Source organism: Myotis davidii, unplaced genomic scaffold (assembly GCF_000327345.1).
Source record: "Myotis davidii unplaced genomic scaffold, ASM32734v1 scaffold44, whole genome shotgun sequence".
Classification (NCBI taxonomy): Eukaryota; Metazoa; Chordata; class Mammalia; order Chiroptera; family Vespertilionidae; genus Myotis; species Myotis davidii.
Genome location: NW_006299705.1, coordinates 3,280,455 through 3,289,386, shown reverse-complemented (window position 1 = coordinate 3,289,386; position 8,932 = coordinate 3,280,455). Strand labels below are relative to the sequence as shown.

General features: G+C 40.4%; 1 protein-coding gene and 1 long non-coding RNA gene across 2 annotated transcripts in view; both read right to left on the bottom strand.

Annotated features, from left to right (window-relative positions):
- Positions 1 to 3,890, bottom strand: part of LOC107184948 — a 16,116-nt gene extending 12,226 nt beyond the window's left edge. The window contains exon 1 of the long non-coding RNA XR_001515853.1: positions 3,878 to 3,890. This is a non-coding gene — a long non-coding RNA (uncharacterized LOC107184948). The remainder of the gene's footprint in view (positions 1 to 3,877) is intronic.
- Positions 1 to 8,932, bottom strand: part of IQGAP2 (IQ motif containing GTPase activating protein 2) — a 240,154-nt gene that overhangs the window by 194,363 nt on the left and 36,859 nt on the right. The gene's annotated exons all lie outside the window — the stretch shown is intronic.

The window sequence follows — 8,932 nt, the reverse complement described above, 5'->3', positions numbered from 1 at the left end:
ATATCTCTCTTGACCTTTATTTTTAAAGAAACAAAACCAAACAAAACAAAAAGATGACTATTTTCCTGAAAGCACAGCACATTCAGTATTTGGAGTCCTGCCATTTAACATCTGGACATCTCTCAAGTTGAAATTCAACTTGGTGAAATGTGCTTTGCTTAAACAATTTGAAAGCAAATGAGAAACAAATTTGGTCCTATAGATGCATACTTTTTACCACTGTCCTCAAGCTATAATCTTTCCAGGCAACTATTTTTCAAGCTGAATTCTGAAATGTTGGAGGCAATAATTGAGCTACTTAGTATTTCTCTCATCACACCTTTTACTTCAGATAATGACCTGCCATTTGTTTTCAAAGTCCAGAGTGCTAACCATTACACCATGGGACCTGCTTCGTTTTCATTCTATTGACCATCTTTTACTGGAATTAAGCCTTAAAATATTTAAAAAAAATTTTTTTCAGAAGAATTACTTGACAAAATAGTCACAAGATTCCTCAATCTTCAAAGAATATAAATAGTTATCAATCCAACAGCATTACTTATATGTCATTTCCAATCTTCTAACAGGAAAGATAGCAAAGGCGCCCATTTATAATGCAATAAGGATTTCTTTCGGAAAGGCATGTGGAAAGATGTCTGTCTGGCTCAAAATGTATTGGTTAAAACTGGTAAAGCTGATCTAAACTCTTAATTCAAGACACAGTAGGGCAGCCAAAGTAGTGGCCACAGCAAATAAATGTGCCAGCAAACAAACACCAATAAATTATAACATTCTAATGTCAGGAACATCTCAGCTTTTGTGCTGTCTCACAATGCCTGTCACATGGGCAATGGGTTTCTCTTTCACTTCACCTAACAGCAGAGCTCTGGATAAAGAGACTGGGGACACAGACACATTGAATTCAGCTGAGTGCATTCTTGGAGGGTCTTCTACTGTATTCAAGGCACTCCAGTGACTCAAAAACAATGGTGGAGGGAAAATACAGTCTTTGCCATCAAACAACATAGACCAATTGGGTGGGGAGAGGAGAGACCAGTACAGTGCAACACAGTATTAATACAAGATCATTAGAACAAATGTCAACAAAGTGATAAACAATGTGCCAATAGAGGTCACTTCTGATTTCAAGGAACACTGCTTCTAACAAAATTTCATGGAGCACAGGCCACCTGATTCAGATGGCAGAGAAACTGAGGTGGGAGAGGGGCGCAGACAAAGGTTTTTGGTCAGGGAACTGATATAATCAAGGCCACATTTCAAGAAGAGCAATCAGATGGCCACATATAGGACAGGCTGGGAGTGGGTAGAACAAATTCCAGCAGCTTGCATACTGGCAGCTGGAAAAGGAAAGTAAATATGGAAAAGGTCACACACAGCGAGAGCAAACGATCAGGTGCGGGGTGAAGGACAGTGAAATTTTAAATGTGATTGATGCTTTAGGACCTAGGGTCAGTAATTTTAAAAGTGAAGGAAATCCTGAAATTGGAGGGAAAGGCTGGAGAATTACTTTTTGGAGCAGTTGTAGGTTTACAGAAAAATTAAAGGAAAAGTACAGATATTCCCCATAAATACCCCACACACACTCCCCAGTTTCCTCTATTATTAACATCTTAGATTAGGGTGGTACATTTGTTACAACTGATGAGCCAACATTGAGACCTTATTATTAACTGAAGTCCGCTGTTTACATTAGGGTTCACTCTTGTTCTTGTATATTGTATGGGTTTTGTTTTGACATATGTATAATGTCATATATCTACTATCATCGGTAACATACAGAATAGTTTCACTGCCCTAAAAATATGTGTTCCACCTATTCATTCCTCTGTCCCTCCCCTGAGTCCCTGGCAACCACTGCTCTCTCGGCTGTCTCCATAGTTTTGCCTTTTCCAGAATGTCATATGCAGCCTTTTTGGGCTTAGCTTTTTTAGGTGCCAGCTGGCCCAACAGCTTCCACTAACTCTTTCATTATGTCAGATCAATACTTCTGTGGCTTATTTGAAAGATGAGAAGTTAGTGAACCTCAGTGTCACAAATATGTTTTTATAAGAAATTTTAGCAATTTTAAACATCTTCACAAACCTATTCAAGCGTTTTAATATGCAAGATTTTACCACTGTTCCAGAACATCATCCTATAAAGAGTAATGCTTTGATGGCAGATAGAACTGGTTCAAGTCCAAATCTTCCCGTTCCTGTCCTGACTCTCAGTAAGTTAATCTCTGAAAATTCAGAGGTTTTAAAAAAATGTATTTCGGGAACAATACCATGTTCCTTAAAGGAGTGCTTTAAGGACTAACTAACCAAGATAATATGCTCAAAATATTCAACAGTGCCTGGTACAGAGGAAGCACTCAGTAGTAGTAACTATTAGTTGTTTCATGATCACTGAGTTTTCTACCAACAAAGAAGCATTAAAACTAGCCAAGGCACCTGGCCAATGTTGCTCAGTGGTTGAACACTGACCTATGAACCAGGAAGTCCCGGTCAGGGCACATGCCAGGGATTTGGGGCTCGATCCCCAGTAGGGGGCATACAGGAGGCAGCCAATCAATGTTTCTCTCTCATCACTGATATTTCTATCTCTTTCTCCCTCTCCCTTCCTCACTGAAATCAATAAAAATATTAAAAAAACAACAAGAAGAAAAAAACTAGCCAAGGCTACGACAGTTTAAAGGTAACATTTTATAAAACTCATATACAAAAAAAAAGCCAACAAAAAAACCCTCTCATATACATAGCAAATATTTGTTAGAGGCAAAATACTGCCATTGTTAGGAAAATATTTTTAATGAAAATTATGATACAGATTCTTGATGAGTCTGGTAATGAATATCCACATCCTCACTGAAGGCTAGGTAACATTTGAGAACCATTCCAGTTGCACTGCAGTTCTAATTAGCCTTTTCCTTGCCTAATTCAACAGATGATACCACATCTTAGAGGTTGGTTTCTTTAGAGACTGACACCAAGAAGCCCTAGTTTTCGCTTAAAGGTTACCAATAAAGAATGCAATGAAAAGATTTCAGTTTCATGGAATGGAAAGTTAGCTACTAAAGCAGAAAGGTTAGCATGAGTCAGCTCCGCATGGAGGAGGGATCGGGAACATATGAAGTACCGTGTTGCTTAGGATACAGAAGCCTTGCCCAAAGTGTGAATTACACATCTCAAATCTGTCTTACACTCTCTGTGCTTGGATATCCAACAACTATATTGGGATAGGATTCAGGATTCTCTCCAGCAAGAGCAAATTCTATCTTTTGGCTAATGGTCAAGTTCTTCTAAAATTTCTTTCTCCAAATAGTTTCTAACTCGGACAGATAATGAGAAGACTCCATCTACAAAGCCCCCTAGAGATGATCTGAAATGTAATATGGTCTTGCCTTAGGGATTTCCGTAGAAGGAACATGGGCCAACCATCTCTACACATTCATTTAAGGAAGACATTTCTTTATTGCCATTACCAACACTACATTGGAAAACTTTCTTGGAACATACTGGGTGCTCAGTAAATATTTCTTGAGTGAATAAATGGGGTTTAAAAAGAACTAAAATGGTAGAGAGGAAAGGAGCTGAAAGCAGTTTGATTAAAAGCTGTAAGCCCCGGAGATGGAGAATAAACCTGTGTGGCTCTGGAGGGCACACCATTTCAGGAAGCAGTGGAGGGAGGACTTGGAATGTCATTTAAGAGGTTTGGCAGCAAAATCTGCTGATCCAATTCTACAGTTCCCCAAGCTTATAGTTTAAGAGAATATTTTTTTTTTAAAAAAGAAACTACCGTAAGGAAATTTGCACCCATAAAAGGCAAGTCTCTTCATACTCTCCATGAATCTCCCTTATGAGAAGAAGCTCTGCGTCTTTCTCTTTAACGCCACAACTTTATTATTAATAAAACTACACAGCAGCAACCATTTCTTCCTCGAGAAAGCCAGGGTTAGGAGCAGAAATAGCCTTTGCTGGGACCCAGCTTTTTTCCTATCTCTTGTCAACATTTCCCCATCCCTGCCCCTCTTCTCAGCAACCCCCACACTTTTAATAGGAAGCATCTTTAGTTATATAATGAGGTCTTGACTATACAAAATGTGTAGACCCTTATTGTTTAGTTAAACATTAACTGAGCACTTCCTATGTAGCAGGCACTCTACTAGACTTGGATGTTGAGTGACTCCCCCACTGTGCCTTGCTTCAGAGTGGCAAGCTCCTTAAACTGTCTGAGCACTGTTTTGAGGATTAAGTGAGATAATATATGTAAAATGCTTGACACAGTGCCTGGTAATTCTTTGTCATTCATTCACTAGACAAATAATTGTCAAGAGCATGCCTTGGGCTGTAAGCAAAAACATGGTCCTATTCTTATGGGACCAAAGCTCTTCTGAGGGAGCCATGTAGCCCTTAAGAGCTTATACCATGGAGACTGACCTCACCTGAACATCATGGGAAGGCTCCTCTAAGGACACGAGCCTTAACATGAAATCAGAAGGATGGAGGGCAGTAGCCAGGAAGAGGGCACTTTAGCAACTGGGATCTCTGGTTAGGGCTTTAGTGTGGGAAGGTCCACCCAAGAGACAAAGAGGTGCCCGTACATGGCAGATGGTGACAATGGCTGGAGATGGTGAGTGAGGCACAACCAGATCATGCCGGACCTTTAAAGCCTTATTAAGGAGAGACCTTTAAGAGTCAGAACTGGTATGATGTGGGCACTCAAGTACAGAGGGTGAGGGAGAGAAGGTGGTGGACTCCCAGGCTATGAAACTGAGTGGATAATGGTACTTTTCTCATGAAGAGGACTCAGAGGAGACCAAATCTGTGATTTTGTTGTTGCGGGAAGGGCTATAGAAGGGAGGAGGGGGTGTTACAAAGTCATGAGTTTAGATCGAACGTTTAAAGTGTGAAATTGGACACAAATGTGGAGAATGTTGAATCTGCAATGACACACACAGATCTTGGGCTCAGAGAAGTGGCCTGGGCTGGAGATGCACATTTGGGAGTCCTCAGGAAATCTCACCTACATCCATCTGCAGTGCAGGGAGAACAAACTGAGGAGAGGAGCAAGCCAGGGACTGAGTCTTGAGGAACTGCCACTTAAATGTTGATTGCACGGAGTAGCACACATGCGGGGAGAGTGGCAGGAGAATAGTTGTAATAACATGAATCAGACAGGTGAAAGGGACCTTATCAGTAGACACCCCAAGCAGTGGAGAGACACAGTAACGCGTTCCCTTGCCCTCACTCACTTTGAAGGCACTCAGCTGAGCTGCACCCAACTATTCTGCCAGTCCCTTCATCAGGATGAGTTGTCAGACAGAAGTCAGTGGCAGAGGAAGATGAAAGGCAAGTGTGAGGAGGATTGCATGGGAGGAACACACTCATAGGCCTGATGCCTGAACACTGTCCTGATACTGTTTTGGTGAGGCACGCTCTTCTGTCAGCACATGATACTCTAAAAGTCAAGGCCACTGCTGAAGTCAGTGCCAGCGCTGATCATTTAGGGATGCGGCAGCTTTAGCAGAGCATTTGGAAGAAACCTAGCAACTGGATAAAGTCTTATGAAATGCAAGATTCTAGGCAGACATCTCCAAACAGCACCAACTAATAGGAGAATGCCCCACCTGAAAATACCTAGCTTGAGAGAAAAGCAATGGTAAGACTTCCTTTCTTACTAACACCCCACACCAACATAGGAAGACCTGGTATCAAAAGTCTCTCTGGCCCTTTAAAGCCATATAATAGAACATGTGGTACATATGCACAATAGAATAGTACTCAGCCATAAGAAAAGATGAAGTGTACTGCTATTTGCAACAAATATTATGCTAAGTGAAATCAGTCAGAAAAAGCTGAGAACCATATGATTTCACACATATGTGGGACAGAAAACTGAAATTCACAGACACAGACAACAGTATGATGATTACCAGAGGGAAGGAGGTGGTGGGGTAGTAAAGGATAAAGGGGACCCAATATATGGTGATGGGAGATGATCTGGCTTTGAGTGGTAGGCACACAAAGCAATATATTGATCATGTATTATAGAAATGTATACCTGAAACCTATGTAATCCTATTAACCAATGTCACCCCAATAAATTTAATAAATTAAAAAAAGGGCAATGGTACTCCAAGCTTGGTCCATGGACCTGTGCCATCTGCAAACTGTTGCTGGTCAACAATGGGTTAAGGAACTTGTGCTAGAACACCTATCATTCATCACACTGTTTGGTCTAGCTGACGTTTCTCTGGTAGAAGTGTGTGTGTGTGTGTGTGTGTGTGTGTGTGTGTGTGTGTGTGTGTGTGTGTGTAGCCCTGAAGGGAGCCATGTTTTGAGAAAGGGACTAATTTATATCCTTGTGCAAGTTCCTTATCTTGTCACTGCTGGTAATAGTTTGTGTTATTGGGTACTATGAGTAGCAGTAATTTAAAAAGGCAGGAAACAAGAGGTGATTACAACCACCTTTGGAACAGCAAAATATGACCTCACATTAACATTCATTACAAAAAAAGCATTTAAATGAATACTTATTTTAGAGCCCTTGTTTACTGTCTTCTTCTTTCTAGGTGCCAGTATTTACAAGACACTGTTCTAGGTTTTATTGCGTTTATAAAAACATCAAAGATAACCATGTTCATCAGGATTTTTCAGCCTCATAAGTGGGAAAAGACATAAAAACAATTGTATACATCAAACACCAGATATGGTAAAATGCTCTGGAGTGTTTGTGATAAGAATTATAGCCCATTAGAAAGTTCTGTCTGTACAGTATTTTAAATAAATATTCAATAAGTTGACTGTTACATTTTAATCTCAGTTTTGTGTGTGTGTGTGTGTGTATGTGTGTGTGTGTGTGTGTTAACAGCTCTCAATAAATCTTTAAAAAACAATTTTCCTCTAAGGTAGAATAAAGGAGTATTTGTAGATAAAAATAACGATAATGATGATGATAATAATAAAATAAGATATTGGCTTTTTTGTGACTAGCTAAAAAATATTCAATCTCTACCACAATAAAACGAATATAAGATTTTAATTAAGTAAGGAAATAAAACTAACAACAGAATTAAAAATACAGTCAATCTGAACTTCAGGTTAGGTTGATTACATTTGAGTGACCTCTCATAAGAAGATGTTCTGAAGTTCAACTTTTAAAAATAAAGCAAACTATTTTATACTTCAGACATGATATACTTCTGGACACAAACTATTTTTATGTTGCATTATTCCCACAAAGTTTTGAAACACCTATTTTAATTCAAGATTGATTAACTGAACTAACACTGATTACAGCATTACTTAGGTTGGGCTCACCGTGTAAGAATCCAAACATATATACAAGTGGCGACTGCCTACCTCCTCTCCACTTAGTGTCCTCACCAAGTGGTGGTGGCTGTTGGCATTTAATGGCCATTTGAAAAGCGCTTAATAATGTTTTGCTATTCAGCATCCATACCTCAAAAAGAAACTGTCGCAAAGCTAAAAGAGGCTTATGTAAATGAACTTTGAAGAGTTGACCCACGCCGCCTCACTAAATTTAATAAGAGCTACCTGGCATCACCCAAGAACTAAAAGTTGTTACAGGAAAGATGCTTTTTACCTAAACAAACAGCCTCTTATTCACATTCTATTTCTATACACATCATAGAGTCCATGGAATATAACCAAGGATGCCACGGTGACTCTACCTGCAGAATATAATGAGCAACTGCATCTGTGCCAAATAGAATCCCGCTCTTTCCACAGAGACTCCAGTCAACTTAGAGCTCAACATTGTCGCCGCCGCCGCAGCAACCATAGCAACCATTTCATTCTTCTAGATGACAGGGCAATGTCTCCAAGGGCAAAGCAAAGGAGAGCAGCTGCCTCCCAGGTTGCACCACAATCACAGATGCACAACTGTAGAAAATGCAGCGGGAGGGCTGCTCAGAACACAAAAGCTCAGGCTCCACTCCACAGCTTTTGGGGGTGGGGACTGGGGAGGACCAGATAACCCAACAAGTAGACCCTTCAAATAAAAGCAGATCTTTTACATGTAATACTCTTCCCATTATCAAGAAATTATCCCAATATCCCCCCACATTTCTTGTTTGCATTTTTGTGGCACCAGCACCATCTAAAAACTAGAGCCTTGTCATGCATGTTATTCTTGCTTAGAATTTGCCAGAAATACTACTTTTAATGGCCAGTGTGTGTTGTGCTTTTAATACATAGCTCAGAAAGCAACCTGCTGTGGGTAGAAATGGCAAGGGATTTGGAAACAAACTGACGTGGCCTCCAATCTCAGTCCTGTTGCTTATTATATCACCTTGGCAATTTAAGCTTTCTGAAGCTCAATTTACTAGTAAGCTTGCTGTAATTTTAAATAAGACAAATATTCAAGGCACAGTATCTGGTATACATTAGGCTACCAGGATCAATTATCATTAGGATAAGGCTAGTCCAGTGGTCGGCAAACTGTGGCTCGTGAGCCACATGCAGCTCTTTGGCCCCTTGAGTGTGGCTCTTCCACAAAATACCACGTGCGGGCATGCATGTACAGTGCTATTAAAACTTCATGGTCCATGCGCTGAAGTCGGTATTTTGTGGAAGAGACACACTCAAGGGGCCAAAGAGACACATGTGGCTCGCGAGCCACAGTTTGCCGACCACTGGGTTAGAGCATGGTTCCCATATGCAAAGGTAGCAGGTTTGATCTCCTGTCAGAGTACATACAAGCAGCAACCAATAAGTGGAACAACTAAAATCTCTCTCTCTCTCTAAAGTAGTATATTATTTGAGGATCAATCAGGTCAAATTAATGATCTATTTATATAAAAACCCTGGGTATAACATCAGGACAGGAGGTTCGACCAACCAGAAGGAAGTCAGTCCTGCAGGTGTTGTCTGGGAAATGGCTGCACCCTCCCTGAGCTGTTTCTGGTAAGGGCGAGGTTTGACGC